Source organism: Temnothorax longispinosus, chromosome 2, assembly GCF_030848805.1.
Source record: "Temnothorax longispinosus isolate EJ_2023e chromosome 2, Tlon_JGU_v1, whole genome shotgun sequence".
NCBI lineage: Eukaryota > Metazoa > Arthropoda > Insecta > Hymenoptera > Formicidae > Temnothorax > Temnothorax longispinosus.
This window is the reverse complement of record NC_092359.1, coordinates 15082791-15096798: the sequence shown is the minus strand read 5'-3', so window position 1 is coordinate 15096798 and position 14008 is coordinate 15082791. Positions and strand designations below refer to the sequence as shown.

Genomic DNA, 14008 nt, shown 5'->3' with positions numbered 1-14008 from the left:
TGGAGAGACATTTCTCCTATAAGATTAAGCCTATACCAATCCTATTTCCATTCCTTTTTCCATTTCGCGAGGAAAGATATTTTGCTTTCTAAGCACGATTCCGCGCAGAGAGAACAGTTTTCAAACTGCAATGTCATCAAATCAAGCAAGAAATAAATTGACTTAGCATCGACAATTATATACGAGTTCATCGATAAAGTAATAGGATATAGGATAATAAGAGAATTTATCTTAAAAAAGCATGATTTTGTTATTATTAGAATTAATCTTTGAAGAAAACGAGAATGATTATTGTTTGATTGATACAATGACATATAATACGTATGTTAATTATTACAATTTGTAGAAATTGACTGAAAATTTCATTAACATGGACACTATTATCTACTTATGGAGGATAACAGATCTATTATCGTACACAATTAACTCAATTAGCATAACTGATTGCGTCTCGTCAACGTTTGTTACAGTGCTCGATCGAACAATATTATAGCATAATATATGTAATTTTTGGTGTAAAAACTCTATTGGCGCGATTAACACCAGCAATACATGCGAACTCGAGAGAGACAGCATTACATTTCTATATTTTTTGTACTATCACGCCAGGATTACGCGCTCTGGAGCAATAAATGCTGATGAGAATTATATGCTTATAGTAAAAACGGCGAAAGACGGCGCTTTTGGCACAACTTACACCGCAATCGTGATGCGGTACAAGTTAATTTTAACAATCCATTTTTCTCGAATCTTGCTTGTTCGTTTTCTGACATAAAATAACGGGACGATAGATAGAGATAGAAAAAAAAAGAACTCGCAAATGATTGTCGCGATCGGAAAACGCTTTACTCGCGCTCAGAGCTCTTACAGTCGCGCAGAGTGTCTCGAGATCTCGACGGCGTCGAAATACGGTTGTCTTTTGGTAATTTCCAGTCGAAACCCTTGCGGTCATCGGTACTGTCGCCGCCGCTTTCCCATCGATTCCGAGACGCTCCGAATCCTATTCCAGCCGAGCGATCAAAGCGAAAAGGCAGTCGACAGCCAGTGGCGGCGGCGCCTCTATTACCGTCTAAGAAAGGGAAAGAGACAACTACGATCCTCGTGCACGATCCTCTTTGTCCATCCCCTGGAGAAACCAATTACAAAGAAGGAAGCGCGCTATCGCGCGCCGCGCGAGTTAAATTAATTCGATGTACGTGTTAGTATTGGGTTAAATGCTTTCGATAAACTTTGCCTGAGCGCCTCGTAAAGGACGCCACGCGTTTGCGGTACAACTTATTCCGAGGTAAACTTTATTCACGCCGTCAAGCTAGCCTGGGAAGTAGAACTCCCGGCGGCCGCAATTCCGTAATTAGTATAATAAATAATCTAGTGCGAGAAACGGAGAGCGAGAGAGAAAGAGAGAGACGTAGGAACGTTTACATAACGTAGGTGCATCTCCCGCATGTAACGTAGCACTCCTTGAAATGGGATAAAAATGCATGAAACGTGCGCCGCATAGGATGCGCTCTCGCGAAACGTGGAAACATAATGCTTTCCCTACCGCGCGCGTTACCTACGAACCTTAAATGGATTCATAATGCTGCCGGGGGACGATCGTCGACATTACTGCGCGGCGATTAAGTTAGCGACGACGCTTTATCTCGCTCTCTCGTCGCGTATCTCACACTCGCTAATCAGATGGAGATTTACGCGGATCTTAAATGTGGCGTCGCGATGCAAATCTAGACTATCTAGAGCAACTTACTCAACATTCTTGTACACAAGTTAGTCAGTTAAATAGAATAGAAACTTGTAATATTTTTGCGTTTCCTCAAAGTTTCATCAGTTATATCTTGAATTTATGTCGTATTCACCGTTTCGCGTAATGACGGATCATCGCTCAAGCGACACCTCTCGCACTTCTAACGTGGAATTGCATGGGCGAGCAAATGGAAATGCATCTTCGCGAAATAGCCGGGCGTAACCGTGCATACCGGTGGAACGTCACGATTAGACATTTCGCATATGGCGGCACACGATGCCCGCGAGACATTTAGTTGCTCGAGGAAGTGTTTTGGCGTGCCGGGCACTGTTTATTTTCGCCATTAAGCCGGGGAAATATGGGGGTTAACTACTACCAAGAGCCCCAGATCGGTGATTAAGCAATAAATAATTCCAAAAAACACGGAGTGTCGCGCACTAAGCTGCGCGCACAGATAACGCACCATTGTGTGCGCTCGATTCCCCGTGCTTTTTGAGAGCGTAACGGCAGCGTAATTTCCGCGAAAGAGCAGGAGATAACATGCAAATGCTGCGACATCTCGTTTCGCAGAATGCTCTCGATACTGTAGCAATTTATTATCCGTAAAAGGGCGGGAGCGTATAAATTTACGTATAAATATACGTAAAAGAGATATCACGTCCAAGTAGGCATCAGATAACTAGATTGATTCATACCGGCAAAGTTAAGGCTGTCACAAAAACGATGCCATCTCTCTTCCTTCTTTCTTTCACCCCTCATCAGAGAGAGGGAGTACCTTCACGATATTAATTTCTTTTCCCCCAAAAAATTCTCTCTTTAATTAACGTCAAAAAGAACCATAAACCATTTTTGTTACAGTTGTGGGGTTTATTTTCTTGATAGCTTGTTTTTCTGCAAATACTTATAATTAAACGATTTTATTTTGGAATGAGAAGTGATTGTTCGATGATTTACGATGTTAAATCTTTTGTAAGATTTATAATATACTGATGCAGATATTACAATACATATCGTTATACATCTTTTCCAAATATTTATATTATTTAACAGAATTTATTTTATATTACATATTGTATTTGGTCGGTCACATATTATCTAACAAGCCTTATCACTTTCACAGCCAAGTGGAATAAAAGAAAATTACGCCTTCGGGTCACGGCTGTTTTTTACAGCAATAAAATAAAATACAATAAAATAGCAACAACAATAAAATACAACCAGTTGTTGTATTTTATTGTTTTTCTTTTTATAGCTTTTAACTTGATTACTTGGTGTATCATTTATGACACCTGGCCTACGTGGTTAGGTTCTAGATGTATCGTAAATGATACACGTGAGAGTGTTAATAAGTATTAATTTCTATTGCTTTCTGACAGTGTGACTGTTAATTTTATAATATTAGAGACTAATAATACTAACAACAACAATTACATTAAAGTTCAGTAACTTTATTAAAGTGCAAGAGATGAAAAATGTTATACATGAAGTCAAATGTGATAGAGAAAAGTATCTTAAAAGGTAAGGCATCAGCAATAATGCTGTGTATAAGGCTATATAATCCTATAATATAATATAACTAGCATGCCCCGCCGGGCTTCGCCCCGGAGAACATGTGTATTAAGACACGCAAATAGTCTCTCTCTCTCTCTCTTTCTCTCTCTCTCTTTCTCTCTCTCTCTCTCTCTCTCTCTTTCTCTCCCTATAAGATTGCCCTTTCCAAAAAGATTGGTAACGAAAAATTATATACTTTATAGCACTCTCCGGGAAATTCAACCCCTACTTTATGTACAATTCTTTAAGATTCGGTCATTCCGAGCCGGTTTCCAAAAAGATCGGTAATAAAAAATAGTACACTTTATAGCACTCCCCGGGAAATTATACTCCTTCTTCATGTATAATTTTTTGAGATTTAATCAATTATTTCCCTAAAAATTGGAAAAATTAAAAAAACCGGTTTCCAAAAAGATCGGTAACAAAAACTGTACATCATGGCACTCCCCGTAAAATTCTACCACTACTTCTTTAAGATTCGGTCAATAAATTCCCAAAAAATTGAAAAAATTTCCGTACCGGCTTCCAAAAAGATCGGTAACGAAAAATTATACACTTTATAACACTCCCCGAAAAATTCTGCCCCTGTTTTATCTATAATTCTTTTAGATTCGGCCAATTATTTCCCAAAAAATTAATAAAATTAAAAAAACCGGTTTCCAGGAAATCGGTAACAAAAAACTATACACATAGTGGCACTCCCCGGAAAATTCTACCCCTATTTCATATACTTTTGGTAAAAATTCGGTTCAGGGGTTTGGGCTGGGCGTTGATGAGTCAGTGAATGAATGAGTCAGGACATCTTCCTTTATAGATATAGATAAGTAGTAAAAGAATAAAATAATAGTAAATAGTAACAAAAGTAATATTAATGATAAATTCTACATGAAGAGACAAGACTTCGCATTAATGATACACGAAGAAATTACAATGTACAATATACAAAATAACTAGAACGTTAAATGTCTCTCAAAAATATTTTATATTATATTTTTTATATTATTAAATTTCTTTTTATTATATAATATATGTTAAATCTGATTATTAAGCACTTTTTTTAAATTTTGGTTACGAGGTAATTTGAATAAATGACAATTGTATAATAAGAGATATCAAATGTGGAATGTCATACGCAGTTGCTCCGCATTTCCATAAAATCAATTATCCAAATTTGCAAATTTTATTCTGCGGGTAAATAATTAACGCTATATTTAAAACAGACTGAAATTTGTTTAGTAATTACGTTTCTTTAAAATCGAAAAAAATGCAACTACTTGTAAATTTTTATAATCATAAAATTGTATTTTTATTCCAAAATAAAAGAAAAATAAAACAACAAACTTTGGCTAGGGTGATATTTGTCGCAATAAATTCTTTACAGTTATTTAATAAGGATGCTTATTAACATCAAAAAAGTTAAATCTATTATCGATTTAAGTATGTGATTTTACTGTTAACTGCAACGGAGAAATGCGTTCAAGACAAACAATCGGCGCACAATTTGCTGAAATAAATATACAAAATTCACACAAAAATATTATTGTTAAGCTATCAAAATCCAGCCCGACTGAAGATGGCATCTTCTCTCCACTTAATTGAGAAACAAAAAAGACAGATGAGGTAATAAAGCGAATAACCACCTAACTGTTAACAAGAACGTAAAATTATATATACATATATAGAGATGCTGTTGAAGCATTTTATACGGAACGTAACAACTTTTCCAGACAAAAATTTCCATGTCCCTTTATTATTCGCCTATTACGACCTATGTCGCACTGCTTACGATAGCCCGTGACGCCGTATCGGAACGCTATATAGCCTCGGCTTAATTACTATATTCCCAATAAGCGTTTGCAAAACCTGCGCTCGCTTCGCTTAACGAACCCCGGCATAAAAGAAAACAAGCATTTCTCTCCCGATGTCCGTGTTGATTACAAAATAACAGGCTTTATTGGCTATTATTCCGATCGCGGGCTAGGGTTTCGCGCCTCCGCGCTGCACAGCGGCGGCGGGTTGCGATCCCGACATAAAATACAAATGAAACTCGCGCGCGAACAGCCGCGATTGCCGATATAACGTTACACATAAACAAGATACGACCAAAACGTTCGCTGGGACAGCCGCGTAGGGAATCGATGATAATCCCGGCGCGGATCAGCCGAACGTTCGTTCGTAATGCAAGGATTTTGCCATTTTTATTATCGATCGCGTATACGCGCGTTTACAGGTCGTCCCCGTCGTAAACGTCGCAGGCGCGATATATTTGCAGCGTGCAGGCAATAATGCATCGTTAGCACGATGCCGGCTGAGCGATGGCTCAAATCGTTAGGCAACTTCGGCGAACAATTTGATACCTGTTATGCGAACGGTTACGCTTGTGCGTTACGTCGGAGTTCATTCTGCCGCCGTGTAATATTACCATCAGTGGTAAAGTTGCGCATCGAGTTGAAGCGGAAAATTATACAATATGTAATATGTATCGCTGCATGATGCGTTCGCAATTAACCCGTCGAGTATGACGCTACGTATTTCGAGCAATATATATTAACGTTTTTGTTTATTTTTTCTTTCTTTTTTTTTAATACGGTGAGGATGTGCGGCGTAAACAATTTTACACAGAGATATCATATTTGGTGACAGACTCCATTCATTTAATCTCATCAGTGTCCTCTGTAATGGCAGATATGTTATGTACATTTCCGGGGGCTAGGTAAATAGGTACACGGGACAAACGGGCGAACGGGCAAATTCAGATCGGCGTGGTTCGATGGACGTAAATGGCGGAGGGGAGAGGGACGAATACTTTCTGCGCAGGTTTATGAAAAAAGCAATTGAATGTTGAGCGCGTGTGCGTACGCGCGTCATCATGTTACCCAAGAGCATTCATCATTTTTCCACGACCGGACATGATATACGGCGGGGGGTCGATATAAAGGGGATGACTCGGCCGTCAAGTGCGTTGCTGTTTTATTTGCCGCTTTTATTTCAAGCTTCCGTTTCGAGGATAGGTCTTTGGGGAATATAATGACGACGACGAAAGGTAAGAAAGGCACGTAGAGAGGATATTCGTACGTCAATATTTTCCGCGCGTTTCCATTTATAACGCTAATAAAAACGCATTCCCGTATCATCGATCGTAATGTAGTTATAGTTAGCAATAATAATGCAGATATGTTTTGCAACTAGAGACTCTGCCACTTCGTTCGTCGTCAAATACGCCACCAAGTATCGAGGATTATGCAGAATTTACATGGGCTTTTTATAGGACGCTTTGAAATTACATAAAAATTTCCAAACTGCGCAATAAACAAGATATCTGCTTATTGATGTATCGTAAACGTTTCGTGCAATTTGCGGGGACATTTAAATATGGGGTGTACTAATTAGGCGGGTAATTATCGAGGTTGATTGGTAGGTGGTGACGGTACGCGAGCTAATAATGAATATGGATAAATGATAAGCGGCTCGTTATTCGTTATTGATTTCGCCACGATTGAAATTATTTCCGCATCGTGACATTTTTGTCAAGCAATTAGTAGAATTAAAAAATACGTATGGATTATTATACGTCAATTTTCAATCTAGTATTAACTTGTAAATTAATTGACATCTCGTTTTTACAGCGATTATTTTCCCTGGAGAATTCCGATTGTAAAGAATTATTACACTGTTAGATAAATTCACGTATGATATACCTACGTATACAAAATAATGTCGATTAAACGTGCGTCGAGAGAAATCTTTTTTGGTCCTTGTTTTTTTTTGTACATACATACATTTGTAAACTGCTTATGCAAGATTTTGGATACGTGTTCCAATTTTCGTTTGATCGTCAACAACGTTCTCGCGAAACAGATATTTTTATGCCGCTATTGGTGCTTGTGGAACTTCGCGAACGGAGCTACATTTGAGCGGCTTCCATTATTATTTTCACCAAACAAATTTGCGCAGTGGAAATGCATTATACGGAATTTAGAGATGCGAGAATGAGCACAGGTATTCTGTGCCAGCGCTCCCTCTCTCTCTCTCTCTCATTTCAATTCGGGAAAATGTCATTAATATGTAAGCACCGACATCAGATTACTAGCGGAACCGGGCACGCGAATTTCGTTATTGGTAATGAGAAACTCGTGTGTCGCATGGGAAATTTTGGAAGCGTATATTTTACGATGATATACCGCAGAACTGTTAATGTCACAAACTACTCTTTTCAGTAATGAACACTAGATTTCGCGAATTATTCATTAATAAGGAAGAATCTTTGCAAATTTGCGTATTGTTGACAATTTTGCAAATTGTTGACAATTTTAATTAAATATATATTGAAAGATTTATTATTCTTTGCGATGTATAGAATTACGATTATTTTAACTCACGTATCGAATAATAATTTTATTATTTAAATATCACTTTGTTGGCTGTCATATCATCCCGCAACGTAGGTGAAAAATTTTGATTAAAAGTTACATTAATGAATAATGTACTAAACAAATGTTATTATTTATTATTTCAAAATAATTAAATGTAGATTTTCACGTTAACAAAAAGTACGCCAATTTTAACTGGATAGATATGGCAAAATGCAAGTTTTAAATATAAATTTCACGCAACAGTTTTAGCACATCTCGTGGGTTATTTGCATTTATAGAATATCTAAGTTTAAGTTGACAAGTATATTTTGAACGGTCAGACATTTATTTATTCCAGAGCTAAAGTTAAACGTGTACTTATATAATTAAACGTTTCTCTATTTTAATAAATCAAGCCGGTATTTTCGGAACAGTAATACATTGAAGAGCCACCGTAACTGTGCGTTGTATATTAGCTCGCAATTCGGTGCATTTGCGCAAACTGCATCGATCACAAATGTCGGCGGTCGTTGCAATTTTACCTAATCGGTATCTGGACCGAGAATGCAAGCTGTAAAGTAGCACGGCATAATCGCGCGGGCTAGATCGGAACGGATCGTGAAGTCAGTAGTATCGCTTCTAACGCGCCTTAAAGGCCTTCCAATCGGCGCTCGCGCAGAAATTTGTGGCGTTAGATAAGCCTTAAACTTAGAGGATGGAATTTAGCCCGGGCTATCGCAGATGCGCGGGATTACTGTGCGGAAACCATACACGTTCCATTTTAACGTTTTGCCCCGCGATACGTGGGCGTCGTTGTCTTGATTTCAAGCAAGTTTACATTCACCGCGGTTTCAATAAATATATTAGTATACTGTGGGACTCATTTAAAGTATATATTAATTTGGATGCAAAAAATTCATCAAAATTGATAACTAAAATTATATAAGGAAAATTCTAACGGTATATAGAGAAAGAAAATTTTATTTCAGCGTCGAGCACTCATCCCTGCGACGCGACGTAGTGAAACGGATATTATTTTCATTGCTCCTTGCAATATGTATTTCTAATATAAGGAAATATTGTTCCCAAAGCGACAACAATTTTTTACGCGCTATAAAATGTCGTTTGATTACCATGATGGACTCGAGAGAAGTTGTCTCAATATATCTCTCCTGTTACGTTTCCATTCTCCTGTTATATTTCAACTGCGAATGCTTACAGTCGGAATATCTGAATGTGAGATCGCCCGTTTATCTTCCTCGTTAGTATTTCCATCGTTGCGTTTACCATGCGATGGACTGCGATCCCGCGCGAATGATGCAAAACCAATCTTTTCTCTGGAGCGGAAAAAGTATTCGAAAAGTATCCCTCATCTTTATTACGAAAAAGTTTCCTCGCCCGCTTCGACGCTCGACTCCGTGGAGTGCTAGAAAATTCATTGAGCACTTCTGTTGAAGCCACACTACGATAGCTCTGTTATGTAAGGCAGCACACCTCCATACAAACTGTCTTTCATACAACTTATCGCTACTGAGAGTCTCATGTAAAATTCATCCGATTCTTATATTGATCGAATTTCTTAAATTCTTGATGCATACTTTAATAAGAAGCTCTCGCAAATTATCACCAGAATAGTATGATTTAAAATTCTACTTCCCCACCGAGCCAAATGCGGGAAAAGTTTTCGGGCTCATGAAAATAACATTCTACCAATAAAGTTCGCGCTGTCGCAGACTATTTCCAAAGCAAGGCTGTTCTCATTGCAATAAATGTCGATAAGCTTGTCGTGCTCGACCATTTTATAAGAAATATATACTTTTAATACACTGTACTTCTTTGATATAAATTTTTCTAATAACATTGCTTTATAATCCGGTATTCTATCATCATTACTGTAACAGCGTTACTACTTTTAATATTTATTTTATAGTAATTTCTTTATTAGTTACAATTTAAAATATTACAAGCATTCAATAATTACAGTTCAATTAATAATTATATATCTCGATTAATTGTACATGTATATTCTAAACAAACTAATTGACAGATGATTAAACCAATCAAATTCTTGTTTTAATAAATTTGTTAGACCAATGACAATTAACATATATAAGTACATTGACAATACTTAATCGATAATACAAAAACATATCTAAGCATGGCATGTAATTTGATTTTTGGCCGTACGCCTATCCGCTTCGATATTTAGCTCTAGTGTGACCAAAGCACGCATTACGAAACTTTTTGGAATAGATCCGATCGGAATTATTTCGTTTTCCCTAGAGAACACAATAGGAATTTAGGAAATAACTAAACAATTCCGATCGGAATCTATTCCGAAAAGTTCTATAATACGTGCCCAATCGTGCTTTACAAATCTAATACAAATTTTACACATTAATTACTACTGTGTGTTAGTGTTATTGTGGAATTTATAAGATGTATAAGCCACATGTGTAATAAGTATATAAAGACAGATGTATTTTATTAAAATATTAAACATATTAAGCTTAAATATACTTGTCTGTAATTTTTTTATAAGAATGGTTTTATACACATTTTTTTAATAAAAAAAGATATTTCCTGATAATGGGAGAATTAGAATGGCAAATGTTGATTAATATGTTATCGCAGAAATATTTCTCAGAATTGCCCAATATTTGCATTACGTATATAAAATTAAAGAAAACTGTGACTGTGTCATTGACTCGTTATCGAAATGATCGCTATCGGAAGTAGTATGGAAGGCCCTGCAGGGAAGTCCTTGGCGTCCGACGCTTAACTTTCCTTCGCGGATTGCTCCTCTGGGATTCGAGAAGCAGAGCACATTGAGCACGCTCTCCGCCTTGAGAATCGTAACCGCCCTCGAAGAGTAACAGGCGTGGCATTCAGCGAAGGGGCCTTGATCTGATCAAATCGTTGGGCCAGTTTATCCTCCAATAAACGCGAAGATAACTCGGTCTTTGCACGTGATTTTTCGAAGCTCATAAAGCCTATCTCACCGTTAAAAGTAAAACAGATATTAAACCTCGTACTTATGATCAGTTGTTTAGTTTGATATTGTATATACAGATATACATATGCATATAATATATTGTATTATTTTATATAAATAATTGAAATTATATACTATTAGACATCGTGTATATGTCATCTATTTAATTTTTTTCTGCACTTGTTATAATAATATAAATTTTACTGTGATTTATTTTCTTACTTAATTATTAGATTATATACCAATGCTTTGCTATTCTTTTCGCGTATTGCACATTTTTATTGAAAATCTTGTAAAATAATCAAATCGTACTATCTTCTATGATTGAAAAATATAATTTATAAATAAGAGATAAATTTATTGATATTGACTTCTTTAGTCTCATTTTCTTGTGTTATAAAAATACTTAGGGGAACGGGGGTAGCCCCGGACATTATTAAAATTCAAGTATACCGCGTATCTATGGCCATTGTTTAAACATTCTGCATATGTCGATCGAGATACACAGAAGGGCATATTAGAATGTTTAAACAATGGCCATAGGTACGCGGTATACTTGAATTTCAGTAATGTCCGGGGCTATCCACTGTCCGGGGCTTATACCCTTTGTTCCCCTAACACATAAAGATTTGATGATAAATAATAAATGTAACATACTTAAGCGTTGTTTATCGATATATCGGTTAAAGCTATATATCTTATAAGTCTGGAAAATTTCATGTTATATGCATTTTAAATATTCGTATGTAATCTAGTGGTAATAAAATATCACGAATATATAATATGTACCTATATATATGTTGTACTTCGCGATTTTGCATTATATTTTATATTATATTGTATTTTTTATTATGTATTGTAATTATTTTATTGTATTTTTGATTTAAAGTAAATTGTTATAAAAAGTAATAAAAAATAAAAAGATATAAAAACAAAAAAAAGATTGGCGAGTAGACTCAATCGGGATGATGGCCGGAGGGCTTCTGCAGATTGCTTCATTTTTAATGAATATAAAATTTTGACTGAAATGTAACATGACAAATGTAATTTAATCAGAAAAATTCGATTTTTATTTCAAACCAAATGAAATATATTATCTAGTAAAAACAAAGTAATCTGTATAAAAGTGTAAAATTACTCGTATATTTTTCTAGCAATTATCACAAGAATGAAGAATTAAATCATTATGTATCAACAGGCTATCAAAACCACATAATTTCATTCAGTTGAAGAATCTAACGAAGAAAAGAATAGACTCGAGAATATTATCATTCTAGACAATATTAATTTTAATTTTATATTTTGAACGACGATCTCTCTCTCTCTTTCTGTCTCTCTCTCTCTCTCTCTCTCTCTCTCTCTCTCTCTCTCTCTCTCTCTCTTTCTCTCTCTCTCTTTCAGAAGGCTTGAAAAACGCATTCCATACCAATTCTTATTAAATAGAACATATTTTCATAACTGTGATAATTATGCGAGAGTATCAGAAGATGTCTACTTACAAATCCATCTTATTAGGAATTTAATTGGTCCGATACGATGATTGATGATAATCATGATTCTGTTTAACTTGATGGCTCATAAGGGCAGAGATCGATCTCGTCGCTTGCGTATCGCTTGCGCGTGCATTTGATGCGAGACATGACCGTGTCTCTTGAAATTATCCCCTTCACGATTTTTTTACAAAAATGCATCTCTTTTTTCGCTCCCTTTCGCAAGCTTCTAACGACGCCATTATTCTTCGCGACGTAGCTTAAAATACCACTCCGCTGGTGTAGCAAGTGCAGCAATGTCCTCGGGCGGTTGTGTTCAGAAAGATTTCTGTTCGAGGCAAATGTGCATTTACACCGGCTGCGGCATTAAATATATACCGCTGGCAAGAGCGATCACCTACCGGTCTCTTCTTTTCTTTGCGCTTTTTCCTTTCTTCGTGGACTATTTTAGATATAATCTTCGAGCAAAAGTTTTACAGCTACAAACTGTGAAATTGTTGAATAACAAGCATTTTCATGATACTGCTCGTAGTTTCATATAGCGAAATATACAACATTATTGTAATTTTTTATATATTGTTTATAATTAATTATTAACTGTTTTATGTTGGTAGCAAAGCCAGATTTCAATGATTTATAAGTTTTGTCTTCGTCTTCCTTATATAAAATAAATAGCAAGAAAAGAATGCGTGCATTTAAATTGCGTATATTTAATTTATTTTTAGTAAAATAATTAACAATTATTTAATAAAAGATGGAAGACGGATATCTTTTTAATTATTAAATATATGATTTATTCCTTGCGCATAAATATTCCGAGCATAACTCCGAGAGCTTGCTTTATTTCTTCACAAGGTTTTCAATCTCAGTAACAAGTATTTAACAAAGTAGATTCATAAAAGAGTGCTCTGCAGAGAAAAATAAAATATTAACAGACAATGAATGGAATGCTCGGAGAGCAGCGGAATTCTTTCCAGAGAAAGAAGACGACTCATTCTCTCATCACTTCGTGTGGACAAATGAAAAATTCAATTGTCCATCTTTTCTTATATGATAACGCAGAAATACAATCTCTCTTTCCGCTTCTTTCTTACAGCAGTGACATACATTTTTCAAAATCAGTCTCGCTGAAGGATTTCATGTAGCTTGCCCTATTGTAATGCAGAAGCCATTTCACAAAGTAAGAATAGAGGCGAAACGAAGTCACCGCGGCGCGGCGCTATGTATCTATCTTGAACCTTATATATCTGACGGTGTACTTGCAATCGATAAAATAGATTGACAACATGGCATTTTTCTCAAGAGGTACCATCTTTTCAATATACGCTGCACTTCGTGAGAGCGCAAAATTTGATTTATGCGTCGATTCGATATTAAAAGAAGATACGTTTTGCCCAAACACACTTCCCTGAAGTCTAAAGAGTAATACTAATACGTTATCGGAAACGCCTACGATTCGATTTGCGAGCCGCAAGATGGTTTCTATACATTTTATAGCGGGAGCTCTTATATTTATTGCGGTCATCATTGGAGAAACAAAATGCTTCCGTTTTACAAAAGAGCACTTCCGAACGTGTTGCCGGATCGCGAGAGAGCAACTTGAGTCTGCGGAATCTGAAAATACAGCCGATCATTGCGTGACTCCCAACAACCGGCATTGAATTTAAAAGCGCGCTTCGGAATTTAATGCCGGGGTTCTCGGCAAGCAGCACGGTTCACGGGCCGGCTTTAGCTTAGCACACACTAAAGCTATACATTTATTTATCTCCCCGAAGTTTCGCGCGTGCACGGCAGTACCGTATAGCCCGGCCCGGCACGGCTGTACTATAGGGCTTTATTAACAGCAGTCCATAGATATCCGACTGCCACCACGCGT

General features: G+C 36.5%; 1 protein-coding gene across 2 annotated transcripts in view; it reads right to left on the bottom strand.

The window, feature by feature from the left end:
* Nucleotides 1–14008, bottom strand: part of LOC139808260 (cell adhesion molecule 2) — a 102843-nt gene that overhangs the window by 36313 nt on the left and 52522 nt on the right. The gene's annotated exons all lie outside the window — the stretch shown is intronic.